The sequence below is a fragment of the Mercenaria mercenaria genome, chromosome 13 (genome assembly GCF_021730395.1).
Source record: "Mercenaria mercenaria strain notata chromosome 13, MADL_Memer_1, whole genome shotgun sequence".
In the NCBI taxonomy this organism is placed as follows: domain Eukaryota; kingdom Metazoa; phylum Mollusca; class Bivalvia; order Venerida; family Veneridae; genus Mercenaria; species Mercenaria mercenaria.
In genome coordinates, this window is record NC_069373.1 from 7,506,855 (window position 1) to 7,526,789 (window position 19,935).

Genomic DNA, 19,935 nt, shown 5'->3' on the forward strand with positions numbered 1-19,935 from the left:
CTGCAACGCAGAGATGCTACACCAACTCGATCTGCTACCACTGAGACATGAATGCTGCACCACAGAGATCTTACATCAACTATATCTATTACAACTGCAGACAGGAACGCTGCCTCACAGAGATGTTACAACAAATCGATGTACAGCAAATGCAGACAGTCATACTGCACTACAGAGATGTTACACCAACTCCATCTACTAAAACTGCTGAGAGGAATGCTGCATCACAGAGATGTTACAGCAACTCGATCTACTACAACTGCAGACAGGAATGCTGCATCACAGAGATGTTAAACCAACTCGATCTACTACAACTGCAGACAGGAATGCTGCATCACAGAGATGTTACAGTAACTCGATCTACTACAACTGCAGACAGGAATGCTGCATCACAGAGATTTTACACCAACTCCATCTACTACAACTGCTGAGAGGAATGATGCATCACAGAGATGTTACATCAACTCGATCAACTACCACTGTAGACAGGAATGCTGCAACACAGAGATGCTACACCAACTCGATCTACTACCAATGAACATGAATGCTGCACCACAGAGATCTTACATCAACTATATCTATTACAACTGCAGATAGGAATGCTGCATCACAGAGATGTTACAGCAACTCCATCTATTACAACTGCAGACAGGAATGCTGCATCACAGAGTATCTCACCAACTCCATCTAAAGCCACTGCAGACAGTCATACTGCACTACAGAGATGTAACACCAACTCCATCTACTACAACTGCAGACAGGAATGCTGCCTCACAGAGATGCTACACCAACTCGATCTGTTACAACTACAGACAGGAATGGTGCATCACAGAGATGTTATTCTAACTCTATCTACTACCACTGCAAACAGTAATGCAAGTCCACAGAGATGTTATACCAACCGAATCTACTACAACTCCAGACAGGAATGCTGCACCACAGAGACGCTACACCAACTAGATCTTCTACCTCTACACACAGGAATGCTGCACCACAGAGATGCTACACAAACCCGATCTATTGCAACTGCAGACAGGAATGCTGCGCCACAGAGATGCTACACAAACTCGATCTACTACCGCTGCAGACAGGAATGCTGCATCACAGAGATGCTACACCAACTCGATCTACTAAAACTCCAGACAGGAATGCTGCACCACAGAGATGTTAAACCAACTGAGTCCAGGAATGCCGCACCACAATGATTTTACTCTAAATCAACCTACTACCACTGCCGACAGCAATTCTGCACCATTAAGATGCTACACCATCTCGATCTACTACAACTTCAGACTGGAATTCTGCACCACAGAGATGCTACACCAATTCGATCTACTACCACTGCTGCATCACAGAGATGTTATACCAACCCAGTCTACTACAACGCCAGACAGGAATGCCGCACCACAATGATTTTACTCTAAATCGATCTACTACCACTGCCGACAGCAATGCTGCACCATTAAGATGCTACACCATCTCAATCTACTACAACTTCAGACAGGAATTCTGCACCACAGAGACGCTACACTGTCTAGATCTTCTATCTCTGCAGACGGGAATGCTACACCACAGAGATGTTACACAAACTCGATCTACTACAACTACAGACAGGAATGCTGCATCACTGAGATGTTAAACCAACTCTTTCTACTACAACTGCAGACAGGAATGCTGCACCACAGAGATGTTAAACCAATTCGATCTACTACAACTGCAGACAGGAATGCTGCAGCACAGGGATGTTAAACCAACTCGATCTACTACAACTGCAGACAGGAATGCTGCATCACTGAGATGTTAAACCAACTCTATCTACTACAACTGCAGACAGGAATGCTGCACCACAGAGATGTTAAACCAATTCGATCTGCTACAACTGCAGACAGGAATGCTGAAGCACAGGGATGTTAAACCAATTCGATCTACTACAACTGCAGACAGGAATGCAGCACAACAGTGATGCTACAAAATCTCGATCTACTACCTCTGCAGACAGGAATGCTGCAACACAGAGATGTTACACAAACTCGATCTACAGTCACTGGAGACAGGAATGCAGCACCACAGAGATGTTACATCAGTTCGATCTACTACCACTGCAGAGAGGAATGCTGCACAACAGAGATGATACACCAACTCTATCTACTACCACTGCAGAAAATGTTGCACTACAGAGATGATACACCAACTCTATCTACTACCACTGCGGACAATGTTGCACTACAGAGATGATACACCAACTCTATCTACTACCACTGCGGACAATGTTGCACTACAGAGATGATACACCAACTCTATCTACTACCACTGCGGACAATGTTGCACTACAGAGATGTTACACCAGCTGTATCTACTTCCGCTTGAGACAGCAATGCTGCATCACGGAGATGCTCTCCAACTCGATCTACTACTTTTGCAGGCAGGATAGTTGCATCACAGAGATGCTACACCAACCCGATCTACTATAACACTACAAGAACAGCGGTGCCATCAATGGCAAGGTGGTGAAAGGGTACGATGATTCCACACCAAATTATGTAAATCAACTGTGCCTTAATCAGACATGAAAAAGAAACACCAAGACATGTTTGTTCTGAATAGTGGGAAGAGGAGGATGAGAGGGGATATGGGAGATATTAACTTAGATAAAAATCATCGTTAACGATGAGTAGGTTTTTAGTATTTTTCCAGTCCAGATCCAGAAATATGAAGATTTTGGCATATGTAAAGATGGGGTTCGATGGACCTCTTCCGGCGCGAAATGTTGAAATTCTACAAGACAAAAGGCTGCAGTTTAACGTCATTTTAGACGGAAAAGGTTGAAAATTCACAACAGTAGCCTGGAAAATTAAGTATGTATTGTGCCCGAGAAGCTCGTGTAATCAGACACGATTTCACACAATATAAGTCTGAAAAAGTCAATTTGGGAAGTACACCGTATTAGCCTAAATAATTGAATGCAGTGGAGGATGGGTGTTCCGGTGACCTTGAGAAAATTTGCAACTCTACAAGACAACGAGGTGCACAGACAAAATAAATCTAAAAAAATCAGGTTGAAAAGTACATGCATGTGCACCCTATAAGCCTGGATGAATACGTATATGCATGGTATATGTGTTCAAGTGTTTTCTTCGTGAATTTTTGAAATCCTACAGATCATTTAGGACAAACTAAATTTGAACATTTCAAGCTGAAAAGAACCTGGGATATAGCTCTACCGATACATGTTCGATCAGTGGCTTTTAGCCTGGATTTCTTAACGCGTTTACAGTACAATAAATTTAGATTTATTTCACATTTATAGCATATATAGGACTAGATTTCGATTTAGTAGGGCATTTTCATCTGCACGGCGTTTGTATAAACATCAATTAGTGCATATTATTATACAACTTTTCTTGAAGTTGAAGACTGAAAGACGTTGTTTCTTCATTGTAAAGATTTTTAATTAATTATAACGGGTGGTAAACGGGCAATCCCAATCCCCGCTGGTACAACGCTTAAAAATGCTATTTGACATAAAAATGTGTGTGTGTGTACGGGGGGGGGGGGGGGGGGGGGGGGGGGGGGGTTCAGAGATTGGCAAAAAATAATCATGAAGGGAATGGAGTGGCTCGTATACAATATATAATCATATAATCATTTTTACACCTTGTTTCCTTCTTATGTAATTTTTATTCATTTGGTTTTTAGCAAGAAAACTCTTGTGTGGTTAGTGTCCTTATAATAGCAGTTTACGGTCAACGCTAGGCTGAAAATACACATAAAGATCACCCGTTGGAATGTTTGCAAAAAGATACAATTAACCCAGACACTAAGTATTTGCTGTTTATATTGAGGTTAAAACAAATATAACATTTGCTTCAAGGAATTTGACTTCAAATGGTCTTAATCAACATTAGAGCAGGAAACCTGATGTTGGTTTTTGGGGTTTAGCGCCGTTTTCAACTGTGTTAAGCTTCAATTGAGTTTGGATGGGCAGTTAACCTAGCCGGAGATACGGTACCCGAAGTAATCTGTTTTCCGTATGTGCCAACTTCTCCACATGAATCAGAGTTGGAGGACAAATTATTTCAGATCGACCTCAAAACCCTGTGATACGTAGATCTGCTCTCTCCCTGATTATTGCTGTTTTGTGTACATGCGACCTGTGTAGCAACATTTCGGCAGAAATACATCTAAGTTCTTGCAACAACAATACTCCGACAGAAGAGTGTCAAAAATGCAGAGAAACTTCATTGGCAGCATTCCTTAACCATGGAATATTAGATTTGTGTAAATGCAGTCAACGGCATTTGGTCAATGTTTGTCCAGAATTGCAAATTTAAAATGTAGCAGTACTTATGCATGTTTTCCCCATGACTGTATTTCCATTACAATTACACTAACATTTCTAAGGTCCACTGCTAGAACAACTTTATACTGTAATTCATTTCTTCCCAACGCTGTTAGACAGTGGTACCTATTGACACCTGCAATACGCAACTCCAAAACGTAATCATCGTTTAAAAACAACCTTAATAAAAATAAACAACACACTCCGGCATAATGTTACTTTGGCGACAGGAAACTCCAAGTGCACCATTCAAGACTTCGCACTAAATGAATCACCTCTTCCTAAAAACATTTCTTCTACTCCATTATGCCGAAGTCTCGAATCTAATTTCCACTACTACTTCGAGTGTCCACTTCTTTCTGCCTGTCGTAACGATCCATTAAATAGTCTAGTCTGCAGGAATTTGACATTGACTTGAACACGATTTTATTTGATAACCGTTAGCTTTCTGTTCAGGAAAACACTACTGTATTTTCACATACATGTACTAACCTACATATCCGATAGCAAGAAATTTCTTTAATTTTATAAGACAGTTCCACTGAAACATTTTCTTAGTCCTTCTTTCTCTCCTTTAGTCCTTCTTTCTATCATTTCTTCTATTGTTTTGTCTTATTGTCAAATCACATGAATCGTAAGGTTTCCATCATATTCGTTTTTACAATTACATTTAATTAAATTGTTTCTTAAGACTACATTCATTATCCCGGTACAACTTAGAGCTCAAGTATTTGCACAAATTATTTTGTCCGCAAAGGAGAAGAATTCTATAAGACTATGTGTCTTTCATTCTTATCCTTTCCTATTTATCTTGTTTCAACTACGATGTATGTATTTAATTTGTAAATGTATTACTTAATAATACTTTGATCTTTCCGCGTCAATTTTAGGTAAAGGTATGTAGTGGGTCAAAAGATAGACACCTGTCTGATCACTTAGAACACTGACACTGGAAGAGTAAGTGACCAAAGTCATAGAGTAAGTAACCCTATATGGTAACCAAAAGTATATAGTGGGTTACAAATGGACATACTTGTGCAGGGGTGAACATTTTAGGGTTAGACAAACTTACTGTCGCTGAGTAGCTGCTATTTAATTTCTGACATTTGCAGCCACCGCGTTACAGTTTGACCGTTACAATATAAAACAAGCTGAAGGCGTCGGATTAGTTCCACTAATTTTGGGCCATATATGGTCAATTTTGTCTAACAAGGAATTGCGATTCCTCCTTAAAAAGCTATGAAAATGAATTTGTACAAAAAGGTACACCGCGGTTGCTGCTTCGATGTACCTCGGCACTGCATAAGTCTAATAATATGTGGGAAGTAAGCACATAACGACGTTCGTAAATAATAGAGGTTAAGGACCGCATTCAATACATTCATCCGTCTGGGAAACTTCATCCGGGAACTCAAAGCGGAAGTTTACCTTATCGATGGCGGAAAACACTTGTAATTTTGAAGAATTACGGAAAATTGTAAACATTAGTCAAGTTGTGTAAAAGTGCGTCCACTTAAATTGTTGTCATAAGTATATTTTAAATTTCAGTTTATACTTTTTTTCTATGTGCATGATAAAAACGCATTTTGTTAGACGCAGGTTTATCAATATTCTTCGTACTCCGCAGCTCCAGTCTAGTCTGACTAATTTTGACATCTGACTAACTCTTTTGTTCAGCGGAATTGAAAGATCTTGTTTGAAAGAAGGCATTTGTTAGTGAATTTGTTTAATTGTGGAAGTTGTTATATTTCTTGATAAATGTCAATTTTTTATAAATTTAAAACAAAACACTCCCAACAGATAATTTTCTTTTATGTGTGGTGATTCTAGTAGCTTTATAGGCCACTTTCAACGACCTTGCTGTTGGGTTAACTCAGTGACACGGTTAGAGTGTCCACCTACAAAACATGAGACCTGAGGTTCGAGCCCCAGTAGGAACCATGGTATTTTCTCTCCAATACTTTAATGGTGTCAGAAGTGTTTGATGGACTCGTGTGGTGGGCAGTATATTTGGAGTGTCATTCTGGAGAGCTGGTAAGCTCAGAAAAGTAAAAGGGGAGAAGTGTTTTGATGGTAGTTTTATAGGCCACTTCCAACAGCCTTGCTGTTGGGTTAACCCTTTAGCGACGTGGTTAGAGCATTTGCCTACGGATCACAAGCCTGACAAGGTCCGTGGTTTGAGTCCCAGTGGGGACCTTGGTATTTCCTATCCCAGGGTTTACTTTATTAAGGCAATGGCTAGTAGTGATGGGCCGATTAGCGGATATAATCGATTGACGGCTAGAAAAGTCCAACCGATTCCGATAATCGATTATGTTTTCTCAGAGTCGATAGCGGGTACGAATCTACACGGGTATGAACGAAGGTTTCCGAAGGGAAATACAGTGCGTGAGAATTTGTTTACCTTAGAAATATCCGAAATTTGGACTACCTGCATGCATAACGGATAAAACAGAAGTATGCCGACACTCAATCGTTAGTATTTCGTTTCACTTATCCAATGAAAATGGATTTAACATCTTACAGTTAGGATCAGCTGTTAACATGGCGGCGTCCATAGCGTCAATAAAAGTGGGGCCAAAAAAATTAGTGAAACTTTGATAAATTTTCGTATTTTACAACGGTATGCCCGAAGGAATTTATCTGTTGAAACTGGACACTAATGCCGTCAAATTTCCGTGTCCATGACGTAATTTCAATGGAAAGAACTTTGGTGTTTTTATGCAGTTGCAGTTGTCATCGAGTTGTCATGATTTTTTTCTGCCAAAATTCCGTTTACCCAGTATCGCTGACCAGTGTACATGTGGAAACAGATTAAACTCTGATTTTTATCTGATCATTTTTTACCAAGCTTCATGACATTGTTATATGCCATAGCAACAAGTAGTTGGAACATGGTGCTACTCAGTAGTGTCAGGCTATGGTAACCATTGTATGAAAATATTAATATTACCGAAAAATAAGTAAATTCATTTAATGATTTTCTACAATCACTATTTTTGTCATCCAGAGAAAGACTGTACTTCCTTGATGTGTGCTAGATATGTTACAGGTACAAGTATACCAGTCAACTGTCACAAATGACAGCTATGAGTCTATGATACGTGTATGTAAACCAGATTGCAATTTATTGTTGTTTCCCTGTCTGCAACTAATTAGTCATTACTAAACAAGTTTCTGTTTACCATGAACCAGCTTTAAAACATTTGATTAATGTTAGTTCTTTATTTTTCAAAAGAGCATATGAATTTTAAGAAAAACAGTCACTTTAAAGACATGACTATCTGACTATCTGAATAAACAAGTATGAAAATAAATTACATTCAACCGATTATTTTTCCGATACATCGCATCGGTTTGCTAACCGATTCCAACCGATAATCGGTTGGAGTTTTCCAACCGATGTCCCATCACTAGTGGCTAGGTATGGTTCTGGCTACTTAGACTATATATATATAATATATCGTAGATAAACATGTTAGTCAAGGTAGCTCTGACTGTAATAAACTGTATTTAGCAACAACCACCACTTTTTGGTTGGTTTTGATTACAAGATGAAAATTATGTTTTTGGACTCTTTATATGTGTATGAAAGACAAATCAGTAGTGTTTTTGAACATAAAATTTACTGATAAAGTTTTATTGAGTGTTAAAAGTCCTGTCATAGTTTTTGACACATAACAAATTTTTCAGTTTTTGTATCAAAACTGACCACAGCTAATTGAAAATTTTGTCCTTCTGTAAATTGATTATTTTAATATGACATTTATTTTATGTGAATCCTGCATAGAAATAATCATACCTCCTCGGCATATCACTCACTGTAAATGCCGATTTACTTTGATGCGTCTCCAGTTCGAAAGTTCTGCCCCTTGTCAATCAAAATCCCAGTGAATTTTAATATTGTTTGCCGGCACAAGCGGAAGTATGGCAGAAGGCGGAGCATTGTATGTTAATTAGCTACTGACAGAATCTGATGTCAATCATGCCACGTGCTGACTGACACGTGGTCATCTCGTGGTTTGTATTTAGTACAATAATGCCCTGTCATTATCAAGAGTGTTTATTGATCAATGTGTAAAAGTTCATTGATAAAAAATGCAGCCTTAGATTATCGTGTTTGTACCACATGTTAATTATTTTGTGTGCTTGATACGATTACATGAGCCGGTCGGCCGTTACGGTCTATAGCAAATTTATTATCATTGCTGAGGCTTAGTTTGGGCCAAAACAAATTAAATGCTTTAAATAAGCAGAAATTATAAGTGGTATGGTGAAAAAAAGAAATTTAAAACAGGTATTTTATCAAGAAATTTAAATGTTTACTTTCGTTTTCCATATTTGTCACGCGTTTTTGCGACCGCCATTTTCGGACATTTTTATCATTTCTTACAAGATTTTTCTAGTACAATCTACATAAAAAGCCAATAAAAAGTCTGCATTTAAGAAAAATATGATCACTGTTGCAAAAGCAGCACTTATTTAGAAGAATTTGCCGAGGATAAAATCATGCAAAGCACCAAACCCCACCCACTTTTAGGCAATGTGCAAAATAAGAACTGAAATAAGAATTGCTTAAGAAAATCTGTAATGATTAATGTTCTTATTTTAGATAAAGTCTGTGAGAGTTGCATTAATAACAGTATAGCTTGACAGGGCTCCAGATAAGATGCATATTAGCGTAAATTACACTTTGAAATAATGCATATACGCATGTGCGATCATTTTGAAGCGTAAAAAACATATAAGAAATTACAGAAACTCCTGTAATGACTTTATACTAGCATACACAAAATCTGAATCATCTAAAGACTTTACGTAACAAAGCACGGTCAGCATTAATTCTCCCACACAGAACGTACACACGCATTGAATGGTACTATATTATATACCCAATGCATTCGTAAATCAAATAGTTGGGAAACAATATTGATGGTACGATAGTGTATTCTAAAGCAGTGTCGATTTAAAATATCAACCTACGGTTTAGAGTAAACAACAAAATGTCTCTTTCTAAGATTGTAAGAAGTGAACAAACACTACGCATCTTTAAACCAACAAGAACGATCATTTAAACATATTTAAAGCTATATTGAGTATTCTGTTGGATTCAGTAGCGGTGTTTTAAGCCAAAGTAAGCCAAGGGAGAACAAAAAGCAAAAACTTGAATGCTGAATTGAAACTGAACTGCAAACAAATTCATGGGTGTTACACCAAATTAATAAATATGTTATAAAACCGTTTTCTTTTTTTTTCACATTTACAAATTTTCAGGAGTAAAATTACTCCTAGTAAATTTCAGATTTTACCATTTTACTCATTCACAAAAATTATGATGAGTAAATACTCATAGGCCAAAAAAATTATCTGGAGCCCTGGCTTGACCATGGAAAAGCTGATCTTGACTCTTGAAAATCTGATTTTGACCCTTAAAAATTTAGACAGAAGAGTCATTGACTCTTGAGTTTCAGAACCTACCGAAAGCCCTAATGTTCGTTTACGCGCGTCTGTTTCTCGTGCTGATATTAAAATTTGTTGCAAAATGCATATCTCAATGTAATTAAGCATAAAATAAAAAAGAAAATTTGTAGGTTTTTCTTGAATATAGAATATATCTCACCTCGAAGTCAGAAAATTTTCACATTTTCACACGCGCTATGCGCTTCTGAAAATATTTGGAATTTTCTCACCTCAGTGAGATATATTTCATATTCACTGAAAACAAACAAATATCCTCTATTTATCTATTATAAAGGAAGATTTTCCTACTATCTTTAGAAATTTTATAAATGCAGCCATTCAGTAAAAAATGAAAATGAAATTTTAGCCCCATTCAAATGCATGGTACTTTCACTTTGGAAAACAGCATATAATTTCCAGTCTCCATACTTTCCCCGTCTTAAAAATCATACAGTATTTAGGATACCTTCTATGCAACACAATAAGTAACTACAAAAAGCGTTTTCAAGCGTTTAAATCTTTTTGGGGTCACATTTTTTTTTGAAATCATGAATCGGGTGTTTGCAAGAGTTCTTTCCTGTGGTTGTTGCCACTGTATTGAAGGATCATTATATTAGTTAAATAAATTACATTTCTTGTGATTTATTATTTACTATTTGTCATTTACCTCTTTGCGCACACATATCATCGGCGTGTGTATAAATTCTTAAAATACATTTTTTAATGAATTTTTGTTGTTTTGTAGTGATAGTAGGTTTATAGGCCACTTCCAACAGACATGCTGTTGGGTTAACTCTTGAGCGAAGTGGTTAGAGACACCTACAGATCACAGGGTCTGGGATTCGAGCCCCAGTAGGGACCTAAGTCCTTGGTATTTTCTCTCCCAGAGTTTACTTTAATGGTGTCAAAAGTGGGATATTTATGCATACAGGTTATTGGAAAAATTCATGATTATGACACCTGTGTTTATTGAAGCACAATTACTGTGTTTTCTGATGATTTGACATTTTTAGTGTCAACATATGACATTTAGAGAATTAAATTTTCTTTCCAGTGATATGAAAATTTTCAGAATCAGCATTCATCTTGTAATAAAAACCTGCTTCTAAATGAGACCAAACAAATATTTTTACTGTTTTCAACAGTTTTAAATTTTATCTATAAACACACATTTTATAAAAATAAAAATATTCATATATACATGCTGAAATGTATAACAAGACTTTGTAACAAAATATTAATAATTCAATAGTAAGAAAGTGTCTGTTTTTTTTTTTTTTAAAAAGCCTCATTTTTTCCTGTTCTCTGCAGTACTTGGTACTTGTCTCAACATTTCTGTTATTTCTATAATCTAAAAGTCTAATCAACTTGGAACTTACAATAAATAAATAAATTAATAAATATATATTTATATATGTGTGCTTGTATTAGCTCGACTATTTGAAGAGCAGGGGAGCTATCCTACTTGCCCTGGCGTGAGCGTTAGGCTTAAAATAAAATTAAGTTTGTTTGACCTTTACCTACCGACCCAATAAAATTGCCCCGACTCAAATAATTTTATTGCATTCCAGAGAAAACAATTATTAGCTCATCAGATTTTTTGAAAAAAAATGATGAGTTATTGTCATCACTTGAGCGGTTGTCGGCGTCGGCGTCTGCGTCGGCGTTGCCTGGTTAAGTTTTATGTTTAGGTCAGCTTTTCTCCTAAACTATCAAAGCTGTTGCTTTGAAACTTGGAATACTTGTTCACCATCATAAGCTGACCCTGTATAGCAAGAAACATAACTCCATCTTGCTTTTTGCAAGATTTATGGCCCCTTTTGTACTTAGAAAATATCAGATTTCTTGGTTAAGTTTTATGTTTAGGTCAACTTTTCTCCTAAAGTATCAAAGCTTTTGCTTTGAAACTTGGAATACTTGTTCACCATCATAAGCAGACCCTGTACATCAAGAAACATAACTCCATCTTGCTTTTTACAAGAATTACTGCCCCTTTTGGACTTAGAAAATCAGTTTTCTTGGTTAAGTTTTATGTTTAGGTCAGCTTTTATCCTAAACTATCAAAGCTATTCCTTTAAAACTTGCCACACTTGTTCACCATCATAAGCTGACCCTGTACAGCAAGAAACATAACTCCATCCTGCTTTTTGCAAGATTTATGGCCCCTTTTGGACTTAGAAAATATCAGATTTCTTGGTTAAGTTTTATGTTTAGGTCAACTTTTTCTCTTAAACTATCAAAGCTATTGCTTTAAAACTTGCAACTCTTGTTCACCATCATAAACTGACCCTGTACAGCAAGCAACATAACTCCATCCTGCTTTTTGCAATAATTATTGCCCCTTTTGGACTTAGAAAAATCATTTTCTTGGTTGAATATTATGTTTAAGTCAACTTTTCTCATAAACGATCAAAGCTATTGCTTTAAAACTTGCAACAGTTTTTCACCATCATATGTGGACACTGTACATCAAGAAACATAACTCTATCCTGCTTTTTGCAAGAGTGATGGCCCTTTTTAGACTTAGAAAATCATGGGTAGGACAATATTTCTATTATACAAAAAAAATCAGATGAGCGTCAGCACCCGCAAGGTGGTGCTCTTGTTTTTATTTTCTTATCAGAGGGAAAAACTTATTTTGGTGCTTGAAACTGGCGATTATTTTCTTTAACAAATGCATAAATAATTGTGGCAAGTTAGAAAGTAACCCGCGGTCAGCTAGTAGAAAATCGATAAAGCGGACTGTTTATCTCTTGTATTCCGAAAACGTGTCAACTATGCTGATAACGTTGCCTAAGGCCATATGATGCAGACGACAATCAAACCGCTTATAACCGGAAGGCAATCTGACAAAAGGACATAATTTTACAAATCTAGTATCTAATTTACCTGTGAAACATAAAGATACCAAAAAGTCATGCCGGTAATTTTCCATTCCACGAGCACGTGCGACCTATTGTAATATCTAATTTCCATTGCTCGACGTTACTTTTGTTTATATATACACAAAGACGCGCGTAGTGCATTCATTTTTTGTTATTATCACATCAATATGTTTTAGCACCGCTTAAGAAGTAATATAGTTTGAATTCTATAACGACTTTAACAAGATATTGACAGGAATGTAGGCAATATTCTATAAAAACAGTCAAATTTAAATTTAGTTCTTTGTAAAATTTCAGACAGTGCGATCTTAATTACTTATTTCTTTCTAATCTTCAGAGTAAGTAAATGATAAATTCTATGGGCATAAAGTTCAGACTTTTGACCAGAAAGTACAAAAAAAAACAGAATAAAAAAAACCTTAAATATTAAATGAAAAAGCGTCAGGAATTTAAATACATGGCGTCAAACGATTTTTGGCAAACATATGTTAGTGCGGCAAAATAGCTCACAGAGGTAGGATATCCACAATTATCGTTTGACACATTTACCTGTCAGTTTATACAGGATACTGAATTCGCTTTAACAAATTAAAGAAGAAACTTTTTTATTGATTAATTTAAAGAACCGAGGCGGAATGATCAAACAGTGATGTGTCACATGACGCGAAAACATGACGTAATTCCATGACAATCTCGGGCAAATATACCGCTTTGATCTCCACTTCAGATGCCATGATACCGACACACTTCTTTTAGCTCTTTGAGGGGGGTGTTAATTGATGATGAAAACAAGGACAATAACTAAGTTTATCAACAGAATAATTACCGATAATCGTTTACGCTATTTATTTCGCTTTCAACATTGGGTGGATTATGATTATTGTGTCCATATTTTTGGGACACTTTACAAAATAATCATTTTTTGGGAAATAAGTCTTGAGAAAGTGAAAATAACTAGTCCTAACACTTTTGGAAAATACGGTAGGGGCTAGACTGTGATTATTAATACTATTGATGCAGTTATTATGGAGAGCAACTAGGTGGTGGAGATTACAAAAATATAGTGAAAGAAAAATGTCTGCTGTGAAAAGGAAATTTAAGAAGAACAAATATGATTGATTACAAAGGAAACATAGTGTACATGGGAATATTATTTGTCTACTATATGTTATATTTGAAATTTGCTTGTACATAATACTGCTTTCATTGACAGGCGTGTGGTGGGAAATTTAATTATCTGTGAAAATATATCATAAACTGACTTAATTGTTGATTTCAAAATGTCTTTAATCAGAGGTCGTTTTGAAATGCATTTGTTCAAAGCAAAGAAGTATAAATTATTTTTATAGCTCTTTGTTCGAAGTGAGAAAATCTCAGTTATCGAATTTCAAGAATTTGACAAGAACATAAATGTGATGAAATATTGCAGGCTAGATAGTTTTAATATTTTAGTTTTGTTATGCCAGGAGTGTACAAAGAGCTATAAAAATAAAGAAAAGGTATAGACATGAAAGGTACTCAAAGACTTGGTGAACTTTGCCTTATGAGCAAATTAAGTCTGTGCCCATATTGTGTGTGCATGAATAGGGCTAGGGGTTTATATATTACAAGCATACATTTAACAGAGCATCTTCAGAGATTATCTACAAGCAATAGGTATTAATAAATAGACTTTATTACTGAGACAACAAACATTTAAAAAAACTAAAATATAATAAAATTATTTACCTACCTACCTACCCACTGTAAAAATACTGGGTCGGTAAAGGTCAAACAAACGTAATTTTAATTTAGGCCCTAAAATGGGGCCAAACAGGACTACAAATTTTGGTTTCACATCTCATTTACATCAAAATAAAAACATGAGGTATGGAATCAAAATTTGCATACCTGCTAGAATCACAGAGTTACAGCAAAACCAAGTGTTAAGACCCTATTAGTCGCCTCTTACGATCATGCAAGCAGGGTTTCCTCTGGGTCAGTTTCACTTTGCGCCAACAAATTCGCCAATTAGGAAAAGTTTGCGCCAGTGGCTCTCAAGTTGGAGCCAATAGTCAGTGATTTGCGACATACCATTTTCTTTTTCAATCTCTTTTTCATTTGATTCTTTACAGTAACCATGCAATTTGCTCTTGAACCAGTCTATCCTAATATCACATTGAATCAAAAATAGTTTTTAATCTTCTCAACCATTTTCAACAACATTTTCTTAAACAAAAGTAATTGCTCAATCTATAAAATTATCCCTTTAATTTATTAGTTTGCCATTTTTAATTATCTCCCTTTAAGGGATATTTTCACTAAATAGATGTTTTTAAAACATGAATATTTATCCTAATATCACATTGAATCAAAAATAGTTTTTAATCTTCCCAACCATTTTCAAGAACATTTTCTAAACAAAAGTAATTGCTCAATCTATAAAATTATCTCTTTATATAGTTTGCTGTTTTCAATTATCTCCCTTCAATGGTAGTTTTCACTAAATAGATGTTTTTAAAACATGAATATTTATCTCTTTATTCTTTTAACTTTTTATTTCAAAATTTATTTAGGTCATTTATCAAAAACAGTGTTGTTTTATATTATTTTATAACTTTTGAAAAGCTTTTTAAGATGCTTAAGTTTCATTATATATATTTAACTAAATTTCTATTTCCATTCATACATACTATTGTATAGCGAAAATACCACCTACAGGTATTATTAGCACTTTGTTTTGAAGCTCTGGGGTTGAGCTTTTTAAAAATCCCCGTGTACCAATGCTTTACGTTGGGCACGTAAAAGAACCAAAAGAACTGCTTTAGTTCATTTGTATCTCAAAAATTCTTCGATTACTTCGGCGAATCGGATTGTCATTAAAATAACCTGAAAATTTATCTCGCGTTTTTGCATCATAAAAAAGGTGGTGCATTTAGACGAAGCACGCAGCTAATATTTCGTTTCATATGCTTTCGTGTAAGTAGGCGGGGCTAAATTTGGCGAATCAGATTGACTGATAATCGTTCTTGCGTGGAGGAACGCTCTAGTGACTCGGTGAAGTTTTAAATTATGCCCCGAGGTGTAAATCGATATTGACACGATGTGTTGTCTTCGTGTAGTGTTAAATATCGGATAATCCGTTATTGCGTCATTGAGAAAGATTAGAAGATAAGATCGACGATTATCTTGTAGGCGCCAATGAAATTCGCCAATTGAAGATTTTTAGCGCCAGAATTTACATTTTGTCGCATTTGGCGCCATTGGCGACCGACAGCGGGAACCCTGTGCAAGGGTAAGGCAGTGGTTTCAATTCTTTTCATACACAGATCGTCTCAGAACCACACCGTGATGTCCAGTGATTGACTTTTTGGCATATACTCTACAGAAATTGCGTAGAGTTAATTTTCTTCACCACTTTCTCTTCAAAAACTTATCTTTAACGGCATTACTGGTGACATGTCGGGGGTCTATACTCTTATGCTATACTGTGCCTGAAAGGGCGGATGGACCCTGAAATAAACTTAAATACTGACTGAAATCTTCTTGTCTTAAACCACAGGGCCTAGGGCTTTGATATTTAGTATGTAGCATCATCTAATGGTCCTCTACCAAGATTGTTCAAATTATCTCCCTATGGTCAAATATGGCCCCGCCCCGGAGGTCACATGGTTTATAATTATAGACTTATATAGGAAAAACTTTGAAAATTTTATTGTCCAAAACCACAGATTTAATGGAAAATTGTATGAACAGAAATCTGGAACGACTATGGGTACCAAATGCTCCCCCGAGCTATGCTATACTCTTTATGCACCACTTCGAACAAGAATTTTTAAAGAAATACCCGTTTTCTCCTAGTATGGTGGAGGTTTATCAATGACATCTTTATGATATGGCTATACACCAGAGAGGAATTAGATTCCTTCATGTTAGCCCTAAACAGTCAACACAACACTATCAAATTCACATACAACATTAGCTCAGAATCTGCCAATTTTCTTGATGTCACAGTAATTAATAATGATGACGGCACACTCAGAACCACCCTTTATACGAAACAAACGGACATTACACATCATACCACCCGAAGCACCAAAAACAAAGCATTCCATACAGTCAAGCACTGAGAATAAGAAGGATATGCAGCGATGACTACTCATTTAATTCCTGCAGTAAACAACTGTTAGAAAACCTTCATGCCAGAGGATACCCTAAGAATCTTATCAAATATGCGATAAAGAAAGCAAATACCGCACACCTATCCACTAGGAAAGAAATCAGCACAAAAAAGATCATACCTCTGATAGTCACAAACAACCCACATCTACAAAACACCCGCGAAATCATCATGAAATATAAATACCTATTAGACACGGAGCCAAAATTAAAGAAGACACTGAAAATAAGATTCTAACAGTTTATAGAAAACCATCAAGCATACAGAACATGCTAATATCTTCAAATATGCAAACCTCTCAGACAATAAAAGGATCCTTTTCATGCAATAAAGACTGCTTAACATGCAGATTCATGAAACATCAAAAACCTTCCGCTACATCATACTCCACAGGCTGACTGTTTCAAATAAAAGGTTCTTATGACTGCACTATGAGCAGCGTCGTGTACTTAATATCCTGTCTAAAATGTGGGAAACAATACATCAGACTAACAGGAAATACAATGAGAGAGAACATGTATATCCACCTTAATGATATATGAACTGGAAACAACGTAAAACCAGTCTCTGTACATTTCAACAGTCACAACCACGTCACTGACGACGTCGATGTCACAATACTATTAGCAACAACACCAGATATCAACATAAGACTACGAACAGAGGAAGCACTAATCTCGATATTTAGAACAAAACAACCAAACGGAATGAACTTAATACAGTAATTTGACGGAAAACACAGAAAGGAAACCCAAAATACCGCCAGCACCTCCTGAGGGGCTCGAACTACTTACAAGCAAGTTAATGGTCTGCAGCTGATCGGAACTTATAAAAGAAATATTCTGCTCAGTGGGCCAATAAAAAAATTTGGAGCGCAGTGTTTTTCATGGGTCGGTAGGAGACAGCAAACAAACCTAATTTTAATTTTGGCCTTAGTTGAAATGCATACAGATGTCAAAATTAACAAACATCGGAATCAGGAGAAAAGCTCTTGACCCCACAATTTACATAATATCTTTATGAAATTACAGTAAACCTATAGTAAAAACGTTTTTACGTGGCACTACATTCTCCTATTTTTGAAATAAGTTATATTTAGTGAAAATGTAACGTAAAATATAAATTGAACTCACCTGTTCACATTTTGAAATGGGTGATAGCTGCACCATGGAAATGTAGGTAGCTCTTTTCCTTATCACCTTTTTTTGGTGGTGGCACTAGTGTTTAGTAGCCGTGCAAATGTATAATATAAAAGGAGTTGCAAAAACATACAAATTTGGATTGTTTTTTTGTTTGTTTTGTTTTGGCAGTTGCAAACAGCCATTATAGTTACAATATCAAGTAGGTATGGAAGGGTATTTACTTCGTATTTGTTTCTCAGTTAGCTCGGGAGACTACAACAAATTTTGAGCTTAAAGAAGAGTTTCCCACCATAAAATAACTGAAATACTGTTGAAAAGGGCGTTAAATCCAAAAGAGAGTGAGTCTGAGTGGAAAAGAGTTTCAGAAATAGAATAAACTGCTTGGATTCTAGCAGCTGAAACTTTTTAAGTTTTGTACAATTATCATAATAGAATCATTTTAACATTGTCATTAATTTACATATTTTTTATAACAGCAAGAAATGAAATAAATAACCTAACCATTGTAGAATAGAAAATCTATCCGAAAATACAAAAGTTCAGTACAGATAAGTATTAATAATAGCAGCATTATTGTAATTTTAGTGATGAAAAGCAAATTATTTTCTTTTCTGATTCTGCTCATGTGTGCTCAGAACATTGCCAAGTATTTCCTTGATTCTTCAAATAGTTTCTTGATCACAACTCTGGGGTATCAAAAATTTGTAAATTCATTGGTAGCCCATGGTTTCTAGATTACTTCTTGAAAGATTTTATGCACTTTCACTTTATTTCTGCTTTGCTTCAAGCTTATAGATTATATATTAATGTTATGAACATTGTCCTTTTTTTCAGATATGACCATGGATAAAATGGAACCATTTAACCATAGTGCCTGCCTACTATAGGCCAAGCAGCTTGGAACTGCTATTTTATACTGCTGAAAGGTTTGTGCAATTTCTACTTTATTTAGTTGCAGGGTGCTTACTTTTGCTGTCTTAAATTGCTTTGACTTTTTTTTCACTAGAGTTGTTTCCCATTATGCACAGGTAATACTTATGCAAATTTCCATTGTTAGCTGTAATAAGTTTTCTTTGTTACAAGTGGGTTACTGACATTTATTGGATTTTATGCACTACATGTAAATTTTAGCTCCACTATTTGGAGAATAGGGGGGCTATTCTACTTGCATCTGTGCTGGCGTGAGCTTTCTTGGTTAAAGTTTCTCGGCAACCTTTGTTTTTCTGTCATATCTTTGTTACTATTGCTTATGTCTTACTGTAACTTCACATAAACATTGTTCAGCATACAAATAAAGTATGTGCAGGGGCTGGGCCCATTATACCCAAGGTCAAGGTCACAAGGTTGTTATACTTGGAATTATTTCCATGTTAAATTTTTTCGAAAGCTTCATTTATAGACATATCTTTGGTACTTTAAAAGATAATGACTTGAGATTAAAAATATTTCTTTATAATCATTATCTGCATGTGTGGTTACAATCCCCATAACTTTTACTGTATTTTTGACAGAATTATGCCCCTTTCATACTTAAAAGTTTTTTGGCAATCTTTGCTTTCTGGATATGACTTAAGTACAATATAAGATAAAGGCTTGAAACTTAAAATGTATCTTTATCATCATCATTTGCATGTGTGGTTACAATCCCCATAACTCTGATTTGTATTTTTGACCTTTTTACCAAATTATGCCCCTTTCATACTTAAATTTTTTTTGACAAACTTCGTTTTCTGGACATAACTTTGATACTATATAAGATAATTACTTGAAACTCAAAACACATCTTTACCATCATCATCCTGCATGTGTGGTAACAATCCCAATAACTCTAATTTGTGTTCTTGACAAAATTACAATGTATCCCCCTTGGTGTATCTTCCTTTTAAAGTAGAGGTCTCTTATTGATATATATATATATATATATATATATATATATATATATATATATAT

The 19,935-nt window shown here is 35.7% G+C and overlaps 1 protein-coding gene across 2 annotated transcripts in view; it reads left to right on the forward strand.

The window, feature by feature from the left end:
• Positions 1 to 5,731: 5,731 nt before the first annotated feature.
• LOC123529976 (FERM domain-containing protein 4A-like) overlaps positions 5,732 to 19,935 on the forward strand; it is a 184,167-nt gene continuing 169,963 nt past the window's right edge. Inside the window, exons 1-2 of one of the 2 annotated variants that reach the window (XM_045310634.2) lie at positions 5,732 to 5,842; positions 18,820 to 18,911. The gene's annotated coding sequence lies outside the window, so the exon portion shown is untranslated. The remainder of the gene's footprint in view (positions 5,843 to 18,819; positions 18,912 to 19,935) is intronic. The other variant, XM_045310635.2, reaches the window with a different exon arrangement.